Source organism: Phyllobates terribilis, unplaced genomic scaffold (genome assembly GCF_046119375.1).
Source record: "Phyllobates terribilis strain yellow unplaced genomic scaffold, ASM4611937v1 Scaffold_5__5_contigs__length_657084704, whole genome shotgun sequence".
NCBI lineage: Eukaryota > Metazoa > Chordata > Amphibia > Anura > Dendrobatidae > Phyllobates > Phyllobates terribilis.
Window position 1 is genome coordinate 100,117,311 of NW_027362765.1, and position 17,874 is coordinate 100,135,184.

At 41.1% G+C, this 17,874-nt stretch overlaps 2 non-coding genes and 1 pseudogene across 2 annotated transcripts; all 3 read left to right on the plus strand.

The window, feature by feature from the left end:
* Window positions 1-276: 276 nt before the first annotated feature.
* On the plus strand, window positions 277-470 carry LOC141150594 (U2 spliceosomal RNA). The gene has a single exon (XR_012246752.1). It is a non-coding gene; the product is annotated as a U2 spliceosomal RNA (small nuclear RNA).
* A 6,456-nt stretch (window positions 471-6,926) lies between these two features.
* Window positions 6,927-7,122, plus strand: LOC141150580 (U2 spliceosomal RNA). The gene has a single exon (XR_012246744.1). It is a non-coding gene; the product is annotated as a U2 spliceosomal RNA (small nuclear RNA).
* A 10,549-nt stretch (window positions 7,123-17,671) lies between these two features.
* On the plus strand, window positions 17,672-17,874 carry LOC141150554 (U2 spliceosomal RNA; annotated as a pseudogene).

Below are 17,874 nucleotides of genomic sequence, written 5' to 3' on the forward strand. Positions count from 1 at the left end.
AACACGATGTTTTATCTGTGAAAGATGTTTTAGAGTTGGCTTTTAGTGAAATGTATATGTATTATTTATTGGATAAAAAGAGAAATGTAATTTTATCAAAACAATGGCTGGTAAAAGAATGGAACACAGCAATCTAAACACATTGTCTGTATTTTAATGTAATTTTACTGCCTTATTAAACTGAAATCAATTTATGTACGAATGCATTTTAAAATGTAATGATTTTATGTTCATATCTAATGTATTGTAATTAAGTTTTATCCAATAAACGGGTGTACCTATGTTTGGGTACATTCCAAGTCAAAAAAAAAAAAAAATCTGTTCTTATCAGTTTAATATCTGATACGTCCCCTATCTGGGGACCATATATTAAATGGATTTTTAGAACAGGGAGATGGAAAAAGAGCTTGCTCTGTCCACTCCACGCATTGACCTGGTATTGCAGTATCTCCAGGACCGGTGCACCCCTTCTTTAATGCAGTTTCTAAAATCAGAAAGAATTGAATTCAATGCTTTTTGTTCATTTTGCTTGTTTGTCGGATTTTTGGATGGACTCTTTGGCTTTGCTTTTCTTCTCCTCATTGGATTTTTCATGTTAAAAGTTGCAGAAGCCAGATGACAAGCTCATTTTGGTTCAACTTCAGCAACTGTGCATTGCATTGCCATGTACTGTAATGCAATGCTATCTATCTAGCTCTCCCTCTTTACTTCCTTTTGGATAAACAGACATATTAGGCAAGCATTTTGGAGCTTTCACCTAAATAACTACAGGTGGTGAGATAAGCTGCACAATATAATTGACCTTTCAGTATATTGTTGCACACACACCATCTATTTAGCAAATGCCCATGTTATCAACAGCACCCTTTTAAACTCACCTGAGCTAACAGGTATGTGCGCTGGTTACTCTGCTGCGCTTAAAATTTCTTTTTTGGTTTGCTACAATGACTTTTCTGAAACGTTGTCTCCCTCTGCTGGAACACTGACTTCTTTCATTTAATGCCTGCAGACTATAAAAGAGAACCCAACCCAAAAAGTTTGGTTGATTAGTCTGTGGCATTCTTTTAAACTGTTGCTTATGGCGGTCTCTGTGAGCTTCTCAGTGACATTCAGCCAGCCAGGTATCCTGCCTGCAGTAGATGGAATGTGGCAATGGAACGCAGGCTGCGCGTGTCATAATAGGCTCTGAGCCTTTATATACCTGCGCAGAGCAGCAGCCACCTTCAGTCTGCTGCTGGACATCCAGCAGCAGCAGGAAAGGTAAGTAATCAGCAGCCCTCCTGCTAAGGGTAGGCAGCTGCTCGTTCCCCCCCCCCCGCCTTAATTGGTTCTCCTCCCTTCCAACAGTGTTGAGGCGGGTGGGAACAGCAGGGGGTGAGGGTGCTGTGCTAAAAGAGGTGGAGTTATGCAGATCTAAAACGCGTGGATTGCAGCAGCAGCAAGCCGAAAAGTGCAGGCATGTAAGGGATCTAGAGGTTGACAACATGTCTTCTTAACGGGAGTCCAGGTGCCCATCTCCACAAATGGACTTTTCAGGATCCTTGGGTGGCACCGTAGTCCGAAACCAATTCTGGTTATCGCTTCTCGGCCTTTTGGCTGCGGTCAAGTGTCTTGTACAGGCGACTGTGGTCCAGAAGGTACTCGGGTACCCCTCTCCTCGGCCTTGCAGGGTGACCCACTTCGGTGGGCTCCCCTGCCTGCTGCTATTGGGAGAGGGCTTAGTCCCAGGGTAACGGGTTGCGATCCCCCCCAGCCTCTCAGGTGTTTTTGTTTACAGAACTCTGAAAGGCGCAGATTGCAAGCGGTTTGCGATTTGCTTTTTCTTGTTGCGCTACCATGGAGGTTGACCCCAACCTCGTGCCTCACTATGCGAGGCTTAAAAACACTATCCGTATTCATTTCACAGAGGGCGGAAGTGATGAAAGGAACGTAGTCCAGGACGTGCTTTAAGGGCTCTTTCATGTGCAGAAGAACGAGATTCTCTCTATCCAGGATTATCCGAGGCGTGGCGATTATGACATCACCTTCACCGGGGAAGGCATTTTTCAGGATGTCCTGGTAAGAGCCAGAAAGGCAAAAAACAATCCTATTCTAAAAGGAATACAAGTTATCGAGCACGTCCTGGATGAGGTAAAAATGGTAATCCTTAAAGTATTTTCTCCTTTCGTTACTTCAGTGGAACTAACATGTTTTCTTGCAATGTACTTTAAAAGTGTAAAATGTATAGGGAAAGTACTTAATGAGTTTCACATATGGATGTCCAAATGGAAATTTCTAGTAACATGTGAAAGAGACCCTAATTTCCCAGGCGGTGTGAAACTCCCTCCTGCACATTTTAAAATAGGTTCCTCAAATGGAGATTTCTTTTTTTCTGGTATGCCACCCTTTTGTAGAAACTGTGGAAAATATGGCCATTTTAAGGATGACTGTGAGGCAACCTGTAGAAACTGTGCTAGTACAGAACATGACACCAAAGAATGTCCTCATGATAAAAAATGTAATTTCTGCCAAAAACCTGGTCATTTTTATTTTTCATGCCCACATAGGTTCTGGGAGGCCGAACAGAGACGGAAGGAAAAGGCCAGGACATCCGAAAATGAACCAACAGGTCAGACCACCCCTCAGGAGGAGGAACAACAACCTGGAGCCTCAGCGAGCAAAGAGGGCGATTCGAGTGATGAGGAAAGCTCAGAGGTAATGAAGGGTAACTCCCAAGCAGTGAGGAAAAGTTGGCACCAAGACAACAGGGAGGCTAAAAGAAAGGCAGAAAAGGAACAAAAGGGCATGATCGGTAAAACCAAAAGAGACCGGCAGAAGGTTGACACTGAGCCTGAGGCAAAAACTGGGTTTCCTGGGCCTGAGTCTGAGGCTAACTGGACTACGGTGGGTCCCCATAAAAAGAAAAGAGGGAAGAAAGATGGTTCGAATGGAGCGGCTGATGGGGATCAGATGGACACATCTCCTGGTGGGGCGGTGGACGTTGGTCCCCCAAAGGTCCCGGACCCTGCTGACCCCGGTGGGGAGCCGGGCCGGGCCTTGCCAGCTCCGTGAGCTCGGGTACATTGCCTTGTGCACAACCTTCCCCTGTGTGTCGGCCTCCCCTGGGTGCAGGGGAGCCACCTGGGGACCCACCTGATAAGGATCTGAATGGCCAGCCCATGGAGACCCAGGGTGCTGTTCCTCTTAGTTGTCTCCCAAGCTACTCACATGTAGCGTTGGGTCATTGTCTTGGTGAGTCAAGTTCCTCCTCCATGGAGTCCTTACTTACGATAAATTCGGACGAGGGAAGTAGCTCGAGCGTAAGTGGTCTGGCTGGTTCAGCGGATAGGAAGTAAGTTCCGTATTTCTGTTTTATATAATTTTTTTACTTTCCTCCAATGGCAGAACTTAAGGGCATTTCCCTCAATGTGAGGGGTCTAAAATCAAAAACCAGAAGAGTAACATTATTTAATTTTTTAACTTGTCTTACGGCTTCCGTCTTCTTTTTACAGGAATGCAATATCCCGCACACAGTATCCTACAAAAAATACAAAGAGGATTGGAAATGTGGCCCATCAGTGTGGTCCGGGTCAAATGTTACCGGATCAGCAGGGATAGCTATACTTTTTAAGGGAAACGTTCAAATTGATTTTATCCAAGAGATTTTACCAGGTCGCATGTTATTAGTTAAAGCTTTTATTAATGGTGTAAAATGGCAATTTTTAAATTTTTATGGGTCCCCAGATAAAAATGAAAGAGCTGACATGTTAGAGATTTTACCATTATTTATTAATACCTCTGAACCTTTTATCTTGGCAGGTGATTTTAATTGTATTTTAAAGGGTGAAAGTCGGCGCTCTACAGCCGTAAGTAGAAACTATGACAAAACTTCCGGTATGTTAAGTAATATTTTAAGTGATTTTAGACTTGTTGATATTTATAAAGAATGCAACAAGACTAGTTCAGTAGAGGCCGGCTTTACCTGGAGCAATTTAAATTGCAGTTCAAGAATAGATTTTATATTCGGTTCAGAACAAATTTTACCTGATAAATGTGAAACCCACGATAATATCTTCTCAGATCATAAATTTTTATCTTTTAGTGTAAAAATTAATGCTAATAAAAAATGTGGGAAAAAAACTTGGAAAATGAATGTATCCCTTTTAAATGATTCTAAGATTTTATCAGATTTTATTGAATTTTATAAAAACTGCAGGAGGAAGAAAGATGTAAATGTCCCTATAAGTGCCTGGTGGGATAAAATGAAAAAAAAAATAAAAGATTTTTTTATTAAGAAAAGCATATATAAAGCAAAAGAAAAGCTAGAATTATATAATAATTTAAATACCCGGTTACAGACCTTATATAAACTTAGAGAAAATGGTCTAGAAGTAGAAAAAGATATTAAAATACTGAAAGAAGAAATAACAAAATCACTAGAACAAAAAGGGAAAGAGCTCATTTTCCGCTCCAGAATAAAACACGTGGAGGAAGACGAAAAATGTTCTAGATATTTGTTTAAAAAAATTAGAGAAAAAAAAACAGTAATTGAAGATATAGATGGAGAGAAAAATATGGGAAAAATTTTGGAACAGGTACATGGTTACTATTTTAATCTTTTTAATGATAAAACAATAGATGAAAATATAATGAAAAATTCCCTAGAAGAAATAACATCTGTTTTAGATACCGCCTCCCAAGAGTTTTTATCACAAAACATAACAGAAGAAGAAATTTTACAAACCATAAAAAGTTTTAAAATTGGAAAAGTCCCTGGATCAGACGGTATTCCTATAGAGTTTTATGTAAAATTTGATGATATTTTAAAAGAGGATCTGTTTTATGTTTTTACTGAAGTTTTTAATGATAAGGTTTTATTAAAATCCTGGAAAAAAGGGGAGGTCTCATTATTATATAAGAAAGGTGATAAGACAGACTTAAAAAACTGGAGACCTATAACCCTACTAAACTGTGACTATAAAATAATGGCAAAAATTTGTGCAAACCGCCTTAAAAAAATTATAGGAAAAATAATCCACTCAAACCAAGTATGTGGTGTGCCTGAGCGCAGTATCTGGGACAATCTAAACCTTGTTAAAGACTGTATTGAAGACATTAAAAACAGAAAAGGGAAGATGGCAATTTTATCAATTGACTTCGAAAAAGCTTTTGATCAGATTTCTCATTTTTATCTTTTTAAGGTTTTAGAAAAAATGGGCATACCAGAAAGGTTTTTATTATCTCTTAAAGCGTTTTATAAGGACTGCACAAGTAAGATTTTAGTAAATGGTTTTAAGACACAAGATGTTTTTTTAAAATCAGGGGTAAAACAGGGGTGCCCCCTGTCCCCACTACTTTTTATTTGTGCTCTTGAGCCACTTTTATGTGCAATCCGTAGAGATAGACAAATATGTGGTATCCCTCTACCTGGAAGCAAAGGAACAGAAGCAAAAGTGGTGGGTTACATGGACGATGTGGCGGTCCTTTGCCGAGATGCACCATCACTACAAAACTCACTCAAACAGATCCAATCCTTTTGTACAGCTTCTGGTTTTAAGGTTAATTTTAATAAGAGTAGTATTTTAAATATTGGGGAGATGATTTTACACAATGTTTTTATTCCAATAACTGAATCTATTAATATTTTAGGTATTTCTTTCTGTGAATCCAATAATGGTCTAAATAACTGGGAGGCGGTAGCTCAGAAAGTGAATACGAAAATATGTATGTGGAATATGAGAAAATTAACGATGGAGGGTAAAGTATTAATTATAAAAATGGTCATTTTGCCTCTTTTATTGTATTTGAGTTTGGTTTTCCCTCCCCCTGTAAATATTTTAAAAAAGATCACTAAAGCATGTTTTACTTTTTTCTGGAGTTCTAAGATGGAGAAATTAAAAAGAGAAATTGTAACAAAACCAAAGCTCAAAGGTGGGAAAGACTTTCCAGATTTTAGTAGATTCCTTTAAATTACATTTTTTTGCTTCTGTTTTAATGCCCTTTTTAAAAATCACTATTGGTCCTTTTTTATGCGTTATAACACTGTTTTTTTTATGAGAAAGTTTGGGTGGTTTGAAACGGTTTTATCATCTCCATATGCTTTTAAACTGCCAACGCATTATTTAATTTTAGAAAAAATAGTGATTCATTTTAATTTAGGGGGTAAAGAAGCGGGAGATCTACAAAATAGTAAGAAATTAATTAAAAGTCTTTGTAAAAATGAAGAGTTATGTAACATTGAGCGCTATGATGATGAACAAATATTGAATATATGGAAAGTCATTAATGCAAAATATCTTTTAATATACAGAAAGATTTGGCTTGGAGCTGCGCACACCAATGTCTTCCGTGCCGGGCATTCCAACATAGAAAAGGACTCGTGAGGTCTGCCATTTGCCCAAGAAGCGGATGTCAAGAGGAGGAATCAGTGAAACATCTACTATGGACTTGTCCTTTTGCAAAAGCGTTCTGGAGAAAATTGCTCCCTCTGATGGAAAAAGTGGCAGACCTCAAAGACTTTAACTACGCCACAATACTTTATGGACTTATGGAATGCCCAACAAAAGACCAAAAAATTATGGCATGGAAGACAATAAATTGTGCCAAAATAGCTCTCTGGAAAGCCCGAAATATTTTAATTTTTAATCATGATGAATTGTCTTTAAATGATGTTTTTAGTTTTTGTTTAAGTGAAATGTATGTATATTTTTTATTAGATAAAAAAAATAATCCAAATATCTCCCTAAAATGGGATGTCAATGTATGGAACACATTTTGAATTTTTGTAACATTTTATTAATTTGAATATATGCAAATTTTTATCCTATTTGAATAATTTATGTTTTTAAGTCTCGTATGTTTCGAGACAATGTATAAAAATTTGTAATGATGTAAAATGTTGCTTTTATTTCTGTACATCTGTGTAATTTTTAAATAAAACTGGTTTTATCCCTGTGAGGGGATAGCCAAATTAAAAAAAAAAAAAAAAAATCTGTTCTTATCAGTTTAATATCTGATACGTCCCCTATCTGGGGACCATATATTAAATGGATTTTTAGAACAGGGAGATGGAAAAAGAGCTTGCTCTGTCCACTCCACGCATTGACCTGGTATTGCAGTATCTCCAGGACCGGTGCACCCCTTCTTTAATGCAGTTTCTAAAATCAGAAAGAATTGAATTCAATGCTTTTTGTTCATTTTGCTTGTTTGTCGGATTTTGGGATGGACTCTTTGGCTTTGCTTTTCTTCTCCTCATTGGATTTTTCATGTTAAAAGTTGCAGAAGCCAGATGACAAGCTCATTTTGGTTCAACTTCAGCAACTGTGCATTGCATTGCCATGTAATGTAATGCAATGCTATCTATCTAGCTCTCCCTCTTTACTTCCTTTTGGATAAACAGACATATTAGGCAAGCATTTTGGAGCTTTCACCTAAATAACTACAGGTGGTGAGATAAGCTGCACAATATAATTGACCTTTCATTATATTGTTGCACACACACCATCTATTTAGCAAATGCCCATGTTATCAACAGCAGCCTTTTAAACTCACCTGAGCTAACAGGTATGTGCGCTGGTTACTCTGCTGCGCTTAAAATTTCTTTTTTGGTTTGCTACAATGCCTTTTCTGAAACGTTGTCTCCCTCTGCTGGAACACTGACTTCTTTCATTTAATGCCTGCAGACTATAAAAGAGAACCCAACCCAAAAAGTTTGGTTGATTAGTCTGTGGCATTCTTTTAAACTGTTGCTTATGGTGGTCTCTGTGAGCTTCTCAGTGACATTCAGCCAGCCAGGTATCCTGCCTGCAGTAGATGGAATGTGGCAATGGAACGCTGGCTGCGCGTGTCATAATAGGCTCTGAGCCTTTATATACCTGCGCACAGCAGCAGCCACCTTCAGTCTGCTGCTGGACAGCCAGCAGCAGCAGCAGGAAAGGTAAGTAATCAGCAACCCTCCTGCTAAGGGTAGACAGCTGCTCGTCCCCCCCCCCCCCTTAATTGGTTCTCCTCCCTTCCAACGGTGTTGAGGCGGGTGGGAACAGCAGGGGTGAGGGTGCTGTGTTTAAAGAGGTGGAGTTATGCAGATCTAAAACGCGTGGATTGCAGCAGCAGCAAGCCGAAAAGTGCAGGCATGTAAGGGATCTAGAGGTTGACAACATGTCTTCTTAACGGGAGTCCAGGAGCCCATCTCCACAAATGGACTTTTCAGGATCCTTGGGTGGCACCGTAGTCAGAAACCAATTCTGGTTATCGCTTCTCGGCCTTTTGGCTCAGACCTAGTGTTTGGACAAGAGGTTCCTTGTGTACTAGCCCTCGGCCTTCCAGCATCGCCACTTCGGTGGCTTAAGCTGGATGCTGCTATAGGGGGAGAGTGAGGAGGAAACGAGAAGGCGATTCCTGAAGCGACCATGGGTGTCAAGCTTCGCTTTGCTGAGACCGGGGATCCCCGGGTCAAGAATGCTTTCCGTATCGAGGTCTCTGAGGAGAAGAAGGACCATTTCTCGTTGTCATACCTGGTCAACGCCATTTTCTATGAAATCCTGAAGATCCAGAAGTCGGAGATCATCTGTTTGCAGGAGTTCAGAAGGGAGCATAGGTACGTCTTGGTGCTTTCTTCTATGGCGGCTTGCCAAAACCTTTTCAAAACTCTTCAAGTCCTTTCAGAGCACCCTCAGCTGGATGGACTTATCTTCACTGTACTCTACTCTAAGGGGGATATCCCGGTGGTAGTATTCATGCACAACCCCTTTATCTCCCGGGATGATATCACTGCATTCCTGAGAAGACACTGCATTTTTGTGCAATTCTCCCATAAAATCTTAAATGGAGAAGGGCTGTGGACTGGGAAGTATAAATACTTTGTGAGGTTTGGGATAGACCCTCATGGTCCTGGAGGTATTCACTATCCTCCCCTGAACTTTACAATTGGAAGAGACTCTGGATATCTGTTTTTTCCCGAGGCGCCATTGTTCTGCAGGAGATGCAACATGTTCGGGCATATCCAGGATTTCTGCAAGCAATTGCCAAACTGTAGAAAGTGCAACAAGTACGGTCATCTGGCGAAGGATTGTTCCAACCCGGTGGTATGTGATGCCTGCGGGGAGGAAGGACATGTGATTCGGGATTGTAAGGCTAAAGTCAAGCCTAGGTCCTTCTCCGAAGTGACCAAAGGTAAGCCTACTGTCCCTGCTGTTACCCCACAGGTGACTACTGCAGAGATCAATGAGGAGACGGAGCCCCCTGAGGTTGAAGATCTGGTGGGTGAGGCCCAGACCCTGTTGGACCCTCCAGCCCCTGCTGGGCCAAGTATGGAGATCTCCGAGTTGGATGTGGACCTCCCTCATCAGTCCGAAATATGTGGTGAGGGTGACATGGATTTGTCTCTAGCTCGAACCCCTGCATTGTCCTGGGGTGCTACAGACGAAGAGGTGGCCAGGGATGGTGGCCAAGGAGACTTTACTTCTGGGAGGTCTTTTGATGATGGAAAAGGAAGAAAAAAAAAAAAAAACCTCTTTAAATCTCTTAGTTTGCGAGTGTGAACGAGCTGCGTGTGTCCGGAGCGTAAGTGCGAACGAAAGTAAGTGTGGGACTTGTTTTTCAGTGACTTTGGATTCAGGGAGTTTGGAAGGGAGGACTTAGGACTGAATTGCTGACTGTATTTCATTCTTTCTTTACTTTACCTTTTACTTAATTAATTCACCTGACCTACTTATCTGATTCCCCCGTCCATACTTGATACTTAACTGATCCCCTGCCGATATCTAATTGATACACTTGCACATCCCTAATTGATCCCCGTCCATACACCTATATATAAATAATTGTGTTTTGTACTTGTATATATATACTGACTGTATCCCCATATTTAGAATGACGTCCATTTTGGCCGAAGCCGTGCAGTGTACATCTTGCGCAATGTATGCATTCCGTGAGCAACCGCTCAAGGATCCATACTGCTGCGAGAGATGTGAGCATATCATGCACTTGGAAGCCCAAATTCTGGATCTAAGTGCTCAGATAGCGGTACTGAGGAGCATCGACAACATGGAACGGAGTTTGCTGCTCACCGAGCAGACACTCAATGGGTCAATACTGGGGGTGGAGCATAGAGGGGAAGTGCAGGCTGAACAGGCAGGGAGCTGGATAACAGTTAGGAGGGATAGAGGGAAGAAGTATAGGAAGGCTGGTTCAGAACCGGCATTATTGGAGCACGACAGATCCTCTGACCGCCGGGGGAGTGTATGCTCCAGTAATGAGGGGGAGGGGGGAAGTGTAGGGCAGGCAAGACAGGTTCTGGTAGTGGGTGACTCTATTATTAGGGGGACAGACAGGGCAATCTGTCACAAAGACCGGGATCGCCGAACGGTGTGCTGCCTCCCTGGCGCTCGAGTCCGGCACATCGCGGATCGGGTTGACAGGTTACTGGGTGGGGCTGGCGAAGACCCAGCAGTCATGGTCCACATCGGCACCAATGACAAAGTGAGTGGTAGATGGAGGGTCCTTAAAAATGATTTCAGGGACCTAGGTAGGAAGCTTAGGGCAAGGACCTCCAAGGTAGTTTTCTCAGAAATACTACCAATCCCGCGAGCCACACAGGAGCGCCAACGGGAAGTTAGGGAGGTGAATAAGTGGCTAAAGAGTTGGTGCAAGGCAGAAGGGTTTGGGTTCATGGAGAACTGGGCCGACTTCGCGGTCGGCTACAGGCTCTACCGTAGGGACGGGCTGCACCTCAATGGGGAGGGTGCAGCGGTGCTGGGGAAGAAGATGGCTAATAGGTTGGAGGAGTTTTTAAACTAGAGACGGGGGGGACCAAGGAAAGAGGTGGGATGTGAGGCAAGCAAGGGGGAAGGGGAGAAGTGAATATAATGAGGGTGGAGAGGGGGGTGGGGATAGTACAGTTAGATCGTTAGAGAAGAATAGGATGCTAAATAACCCCAAAGTTTTATCTTGCATGCTGACCAACGCAAGAAGCCTGACGAATAAGGCGGATGAGCTGCAGGCGCTTATATCGGAGGAGAGGTATGACATCGTAGGTATAACAGAGACTTGGCTAGACGATAGCTACGACTGGGCGGTAAATTTATTAGATTATAGTTTATTTAGAAGGGACCGGAAACAGGGGAAAGGCGGAGGAGTCTGCTTATATGTAAAGTCATGTCTAAAACCCAGACTAAGGGAAGATATAGGAGAGGGAGAAGAGGGGGTAGTCCATGTGGGTAGAGATAGAGGGAACTAAAAATAATAAAATATTACTGGGGGTCTGCTATAAGCCACCAAATATAACAGAGGAGAATGAGAATCTGCTATTAGGACAAATAGACAAAGTAGCAAAACATAATGAAGTTATTGTAATGGGGGATTTCAACTACCCGGATATTGACTGGGAAACAGAAACCTGTAGATCTCAGAAAGGAAAAAGGTTCTTGACAAATATTAAGGATAATTATCTCTCCCAACTAGTGCAGGAACCAACGAGAGGGAAGGCCGTGTTGGACTTAATACTGACTAATAGGCCTGATAGAATAACTGAGGTACAGATAGGGGGGCACCTAGGTAATAGCGACCATAATATTATCGACTTCAAAATGCCCTTCAGTAGGGTTATCAATAAGGGAACAACAAAAACATTAAACTTTAGGAGGGCGAAGTTTGATCAGCTTAAAGAAAGCCTTCAACTTATTGACTGGGACAAAGTTCTTAATCAAAGGAATACGAATAGTAAATGGTAAACCTTCAAAAGAATTCTGAATACTCAGTGCGAGAGATATATACCGTATGGGAATAAAAGGGCCAGAAATAAGAGGAAACCAATATGGTTGAACAAGAACGTAAAAGGGGCGCTAAATAGCAAAAAAGAGGCATTCAAGAGATTAAAACAGGAAAACAGTAAGGAGGCACTAATGTGTTACAAGGAAAAAACGAGAACCTGTAAAAAACAAATAAAAATAACGAAGGAGGAAACAGAGAGACGTATTGCTAGGGAAAGTAGATCAAATCCCAAACTGTTCTTTACGTATATAAATAGTAAAAGGATTAAATCGGATAATATTGGACCGATAAAAAGTGAGGAAGGCAAAATCATAGAGAAAGATGAGGATAAAGCTAATCTATTAAATAATTTTTTTTCGACAACTTTCACAAAGGAAATAGAACTAACAGGAGAAATGAGAAGTGACAAGCTTAATCCTCCACTAAGTATGACAAATCTAACCCAAGCTGGGGTACAGAAACGCCTCAGTAACATTAAAATAAACAAATCACCAGGACCTGATGGCATACACCCACGGGTACTAAGGGAACTAAGTAATGTGATAGACAGACCGTTATATCTTATATTTAAGGACTCTGTTGAGACTGGGTCTGTGCCACTTGATTGGCGACAGGCGAATGTAGTGCCAATATTCAAAAAGGGAGCGAAAAGTGACGCCGGAAACTATCGGCCGGTGAGTCTGACGTCCGTTGTGGGCAAAATTTTTGAAAGCTTCATTAAAGAGGCAATTACGGAGCATCTTGATGCTAATAATCTTTTAATCCCGAACCAACATGGATTCATGAGGAATCGCTCCTGCCAAACAAACCTGATTGACTTCTACGAGGAGGTTAGCTCTCGAGTAGATCAGGGGGAACCAGTGGATGTCGTGTATCTCGACTTCTCAAAAGCGTTCGATAGCGTGCCACATAATAGGTTGGTATACAAAATGAGAATGATGGGGCTGGGGGAAAATGTCTGCAAGTGGGTAGCTAACTGGCTAAAGGATAGAAGGCAGAGGGTGGTTATAAATGGAATATACTCAGATTGGGTAAGCGTCACTAGTGGGGTACCACAGGGGTCTGTACTAGGCCCAATGTTATTTAATATCTTTATTAACGACATAGTCAACGGGATAAATAGTAAAATATCAATATTTGCAGATGACACAAAGTTATGTAAAACAATTAATACAAAAGAGGACAGTGCAGACCTACAGAGGAATTTGGATAAGCTGGGTAGGTGGAGCATTAAATGGCAAATGAGGTTTAACGAGGAGAAATGTAAGGTCATACATATGGGAAGAAAAAATGGAAGTCACCAGTACTCACTGAATGGGAAATCATTGGGGAATTCAGAGATGGAGAAGGACTTGGGCATCTTGATTGATAGCAAACTAAATTGGAGTGCCCAAAGTCAGGCCGCTGCTGTAAGGGCAAACAGGGTAATGGGATGTATCAGAAGAGGTATAGCTGCAAAGGATGAGAACATTGTTCTTCCACTGTACAAAGCACTGGTCAGACCACACTTGGAATACTGTGCTCAGTTATGGGCCCCAATATATAGAAAGGATATAAATGAGCTTGAAAAGGTACAAAGGAGGGCAACAAAATTAATAAAGGGAATGGAGGGACTGCAATACCCAGAGAGGTTGTCAAAACTAGGACTATTCAGCCTGGAAAAGAGAAGGTTGAGGGGGGACATAATAAATGTGTACAAATATGTTAGGGGACAGTATAGAGATCTTGCCCGGGATTTGTTCAAAAGGAGGGATATTACGGTAACAAGAGGGCATTCACTAAGACTGGAAGAGAAAAGGTTTCAGCACCAGCATAGGAAGGGATTCTTTACGGTAAGAGCAGTGAGAATATGGAATTCACTGAGTGAGGAGACGGTAATGTCGGATTCACTACACCAGTTCAAGCGGGGACTGGATGCATTTCTAGATACCAGGCAGATTTCAGCATATACTTAAAAATAAAATAAAATAGTAGGTTGATACAGGGATTTATTCTGACTGCTGGTTTCAGAGTCGGGAGGGAATTTTTCCTCAGGTGAAGATTGGCCAAATCATTTGGGGTTTTTGCCCTCCTCTGGATCAACTTTAGCAATTACAGAACTAACAGGTCGAACTTGATGGACGCAAGTCTTTATTCGGCTTTACAAACTATGTTAACTATGTTGATGATGATACTCCTGAACTGGCCAATAAAAAACCCAGACGAGAGTACTCACCTGCCAGCGGAGGGTGCGACAGTCCTGCAAGTGACCGCATTTACCCGCAGGATGTCTTCTCCCCTGATGCTCCTTACCTTGGCATCCCTGAGAGCATCAACACCTTTGGGGTGCTTTCCCAGTCTGATGATAATGGATGAGTATGGTGTGATCAACATTGAGTCATGTATTTCTTTTCATTAATTAATGTCTTGCCAATCTGGTTGGGATGTAGTGTCCCTAAATGTAAGGCAGATCAGATCTAAAATCAGAAGAACAACTGTTCTGGACTACCTGAAACATTTAGGTGCTGATGTTTTTTGCCTTCAGGAGTGTGGGATTCAGGATGCTCCTTGTGACAAAGACTGGCCTTACGGACAGCATATCTGGTCAGGGTCTAATCATAATAAAAATGATGGGGTGGGGATATTAGTTGGGAATAAAGAAATCTCTATTGATAGTTATATTGTGGTGGAGGTGGGTCGATGTTTAATTGCATTTTTGAGTTATAGAGGGTGGCGGGTCAGAATTATTAATTTATATTGCCCTACAGGGAAGGAAGAGCGGCTTGCTCTTCTTGAAAAATTAAGTTTTTTTCTTCCAGGGAAATCTCCCACTATTTTTGCTGGGGACGTTAATTGTGTCACAGAAGGAAAGTGTGACATAACAGGAAAGAAATTGGCCCATTTAATTTGTGATTTTTCCTTTTTAGATGCAGCAGTTGCTGTTCTTGGCATGCCACCACCGCCGACATACCATGCTGACCGTGGTGAGATTCATTCCAGAATTGATTTAATGTTATTTTCTAAAAATATGGTATGTTTGGATTTTTCTCAACAAAAGGTACCTTTTTTGGACCATGAATGTTTGAGAGGCGTGTTTTGTGCGAATGGTGACCAAGTGTATGGCGGTGGGGTATGGAAGTTGAATGCAAGGCTGTTAGAGGATGATGAGGTGATGAATGAGTTTAATGTAAAGTATGAAAGATGGAGAATGCGTAAGAAGGATTTTGTGTGTGTTCTTGACTGGTGGGACTGGGTGAAAGTGCAATTTAAAACTTTCTTCAAAAAGTGGGGCTATAGAAAAGCTGCCAGATATAGGAATAGGTTTAATGACCTTAATAGACGGATTGACTGGTTGAGAAAGTGTGTTGCAAGTGGTTTGGAGATGTCTGATCAACTTACTGAGGCTAAGAATGAATTGAAGCGTGTGTTGGATGAGAAAGGAAAGGAAATTATATATCGTACTAAAATTGAGCACCTGGAGAAAAATGAGAAGTGTACGAGGTTCTTTTTTAAAAAAATGAATGGTAGGAAGACTGATATGAATGAAGTTGTGAATGAAAGTGGAACCAACTGTATGGGTGAGGATGTGCTGAAAGAAGTGAATAGGTTTTATAGCAAGTTGTATGATGAGAAATGGATTGACTCTGGGTTTGTGTCATATGTTCTGAATGGTGTGGAGAAAAAACTTGATTCTGAGGAGCGTGATCTGTTGTGTGAGGATGTAGTTCTGGATGAAGTGAAGAATGTGGTGTGGAGTGCTAAAAAGAGTAAGACTCCTGGGAAAGATGGTATACCTGTAGAGTTGTATGTGAAAGCATGGGAAGTTTTGGGAACAGATTTGACTGAGGTATGTAAGTATATGTGGGTGAATGTTAGGTTGTGTGAATCAATGAAAGAAGGAGTGGTTGTGCTTGTGTATAAAAAGGGTGAGAGGAAACGTTTGGAAAACTGGAGACCAATAACACTGCTGAATTCGGATTATAAGGTCTACAGTAAGTTACTGGCAAATCGTATGCGTGAAGTGATTGGTAGTGTTGTGGAGGAGGACCAAGTATGTGCAGTGCCTGGAAGAAGTATGAGTGATAACTTGTTATTGTTGAGAGATATGATTGGGGATTGCAAGGATAGAAAGCAGAAATGTATGACTTTAGCTATTGATTTGAGAAGGCGTTTGACAGGGTTTCGCATGTGTTTTTGTTTAAAGTACTGGAAAGAATGGGGTTTCCTAGAGAATTTGTGAATTGTGTAAAATCATTGTATGATTGTGTGTCAAGTGAGTTCTTGGTTAATGGGTGGCTGTGTGACAAAGTGAAGATTAGGTCAGGAGTAAGGCAGGGGTGTCCTATGTCCCCCGTCTTATTTGTATGTGTAATAGAACCATTGTTATGTTTGACTAGACGGGATAAAATGATGAGAGGTTTGTTGGTGCCTGGTAGTGGTGGTAAGCATGTGAAAGTGTTAGGTTATATGGATGATGTTGTGGTTGTGAGTGAAAGTATGGCTTCTTTGAGTAGAATTAAATTGCTTTTGGATTTTTTTGTTGGTGCGTCTGGTTTTAGGGTAAATTGGAATAAATGTAGTTTTAAATGTTTTGGAGATAGTAGTATTCGTATGGATGGTGTAAAGTGTGAAGTGGGTGCAATCAAGATTTTGGGCGTATTATTTAATGATGACTTAAAAGGGAATGAAAGTTGGGAAGAGTGTAGTATGCGGGTTGAACGTAAATTGAATTTTTGGCGATTGAGAGAATTGACTCTGCGTGGTAAGGTATTAATTATCAAAGCAGTGATTCTCCCTATCCTGCTTTATGTGGCGACTGTTTTTCCTTCTCCTTACAGGAAAATTAAGAGAATAGAGAAGTTGGTATTCACATTCCTGTGGTGTAGTAAGATGGAGAAGTTGAAGCGGGAGAGCCTTTTTAAGGCTTGTCAGCATGGTGGGCTGGCCTTTCCCAATATTGAAGTTTTTTTAGGTCTTAATTATATTAAGACTGTGGTTATTTTGCTGGGTAAAGGCAATAAAGGTGCTTTTATGGCTAATTATTCTGCTGGATGGATGTTGTATGGGTTATGCTGGAGGAAGAGAGATGCGAGTGTGCCTGTGGCCTTTAAGTGTCCTGTTTGGTATGAGGTGATTGAGAAATTTGTGAGAAAGCATGATTTGTTGAGTGTGGGAATGAATGATTTTAGAATGACCAAGAATGTGGTGAAAAGAATGAGTGCAAATGAGGTAGAGTGTAATATTGTTGGGCTGAGAGGGAATGAGGTTTCAGATGCATGGAAGAAGTTAGATACGTATGGGATGTCAAACAAACAGAAGGATGTGGTGTGGATGACTTTACATAATATTTTACCTGTGAGAGAAGTGCAGAAGAAAAGAGAGTTGATAAGAACAGATGTGTGTCCGAGAGTGGGATGTGGTGGTTGTGAGACTGTGAGGCATGTTATGTGGGATTGTGAGTACGCGTACAGTGTGTGGAAGTGTGTAGGTGGATTGTGTAAGGGTTTAGCAGGCGTGAATATTGTGGATTGGCGTGTGGCGATGTTTGGAATTGGTGCGTGTAGTCGGTCTAAAGATAGAATTTTATGGTTGATAATGGCTTGTGTGATGGAGAGTTTGTGGGATGCAAGGAACCTTGGACTTTTCAAGAGGAAATCTTTATCAGTGAATGAATGTGTTAGACTTATTCTTTCAAGACTATACCTGATATATAAGTTGGACAGCAGAGGCGGTGGTGGCACAGATGCCGAAGGGATTTGGAAATTTAAAAAGTGGCATTACCTTATCAAATACCAGTGATTTTTTTCTTTGTGATTCCTTGAAGTTTCTGCATTTGTGTTATGTAAAGGATGTTCCCTTGTGATTATATTTCGTCTTATACTACTGCTAAATAAATAGAACCATGATGATGAGAAGTTTTAAGTAGCAAATTTTGGAGAAATTCATACTGTTTGCTAAAAAACTAAACTGAATGGTTTAAAAAAAAAAAAAAAATCTGTTCTTATCAGTTTAATATCTGATACGTCCCCTATCTGGGGACCATATATTAAATGGATTTTTAGAACAGGGAGATGGAAAAAGAGCTTGCTCTGTCCACTCCACGCATTGACCTGGTATTGCAGTATCTCCAGGACCGGTGCACCCCTT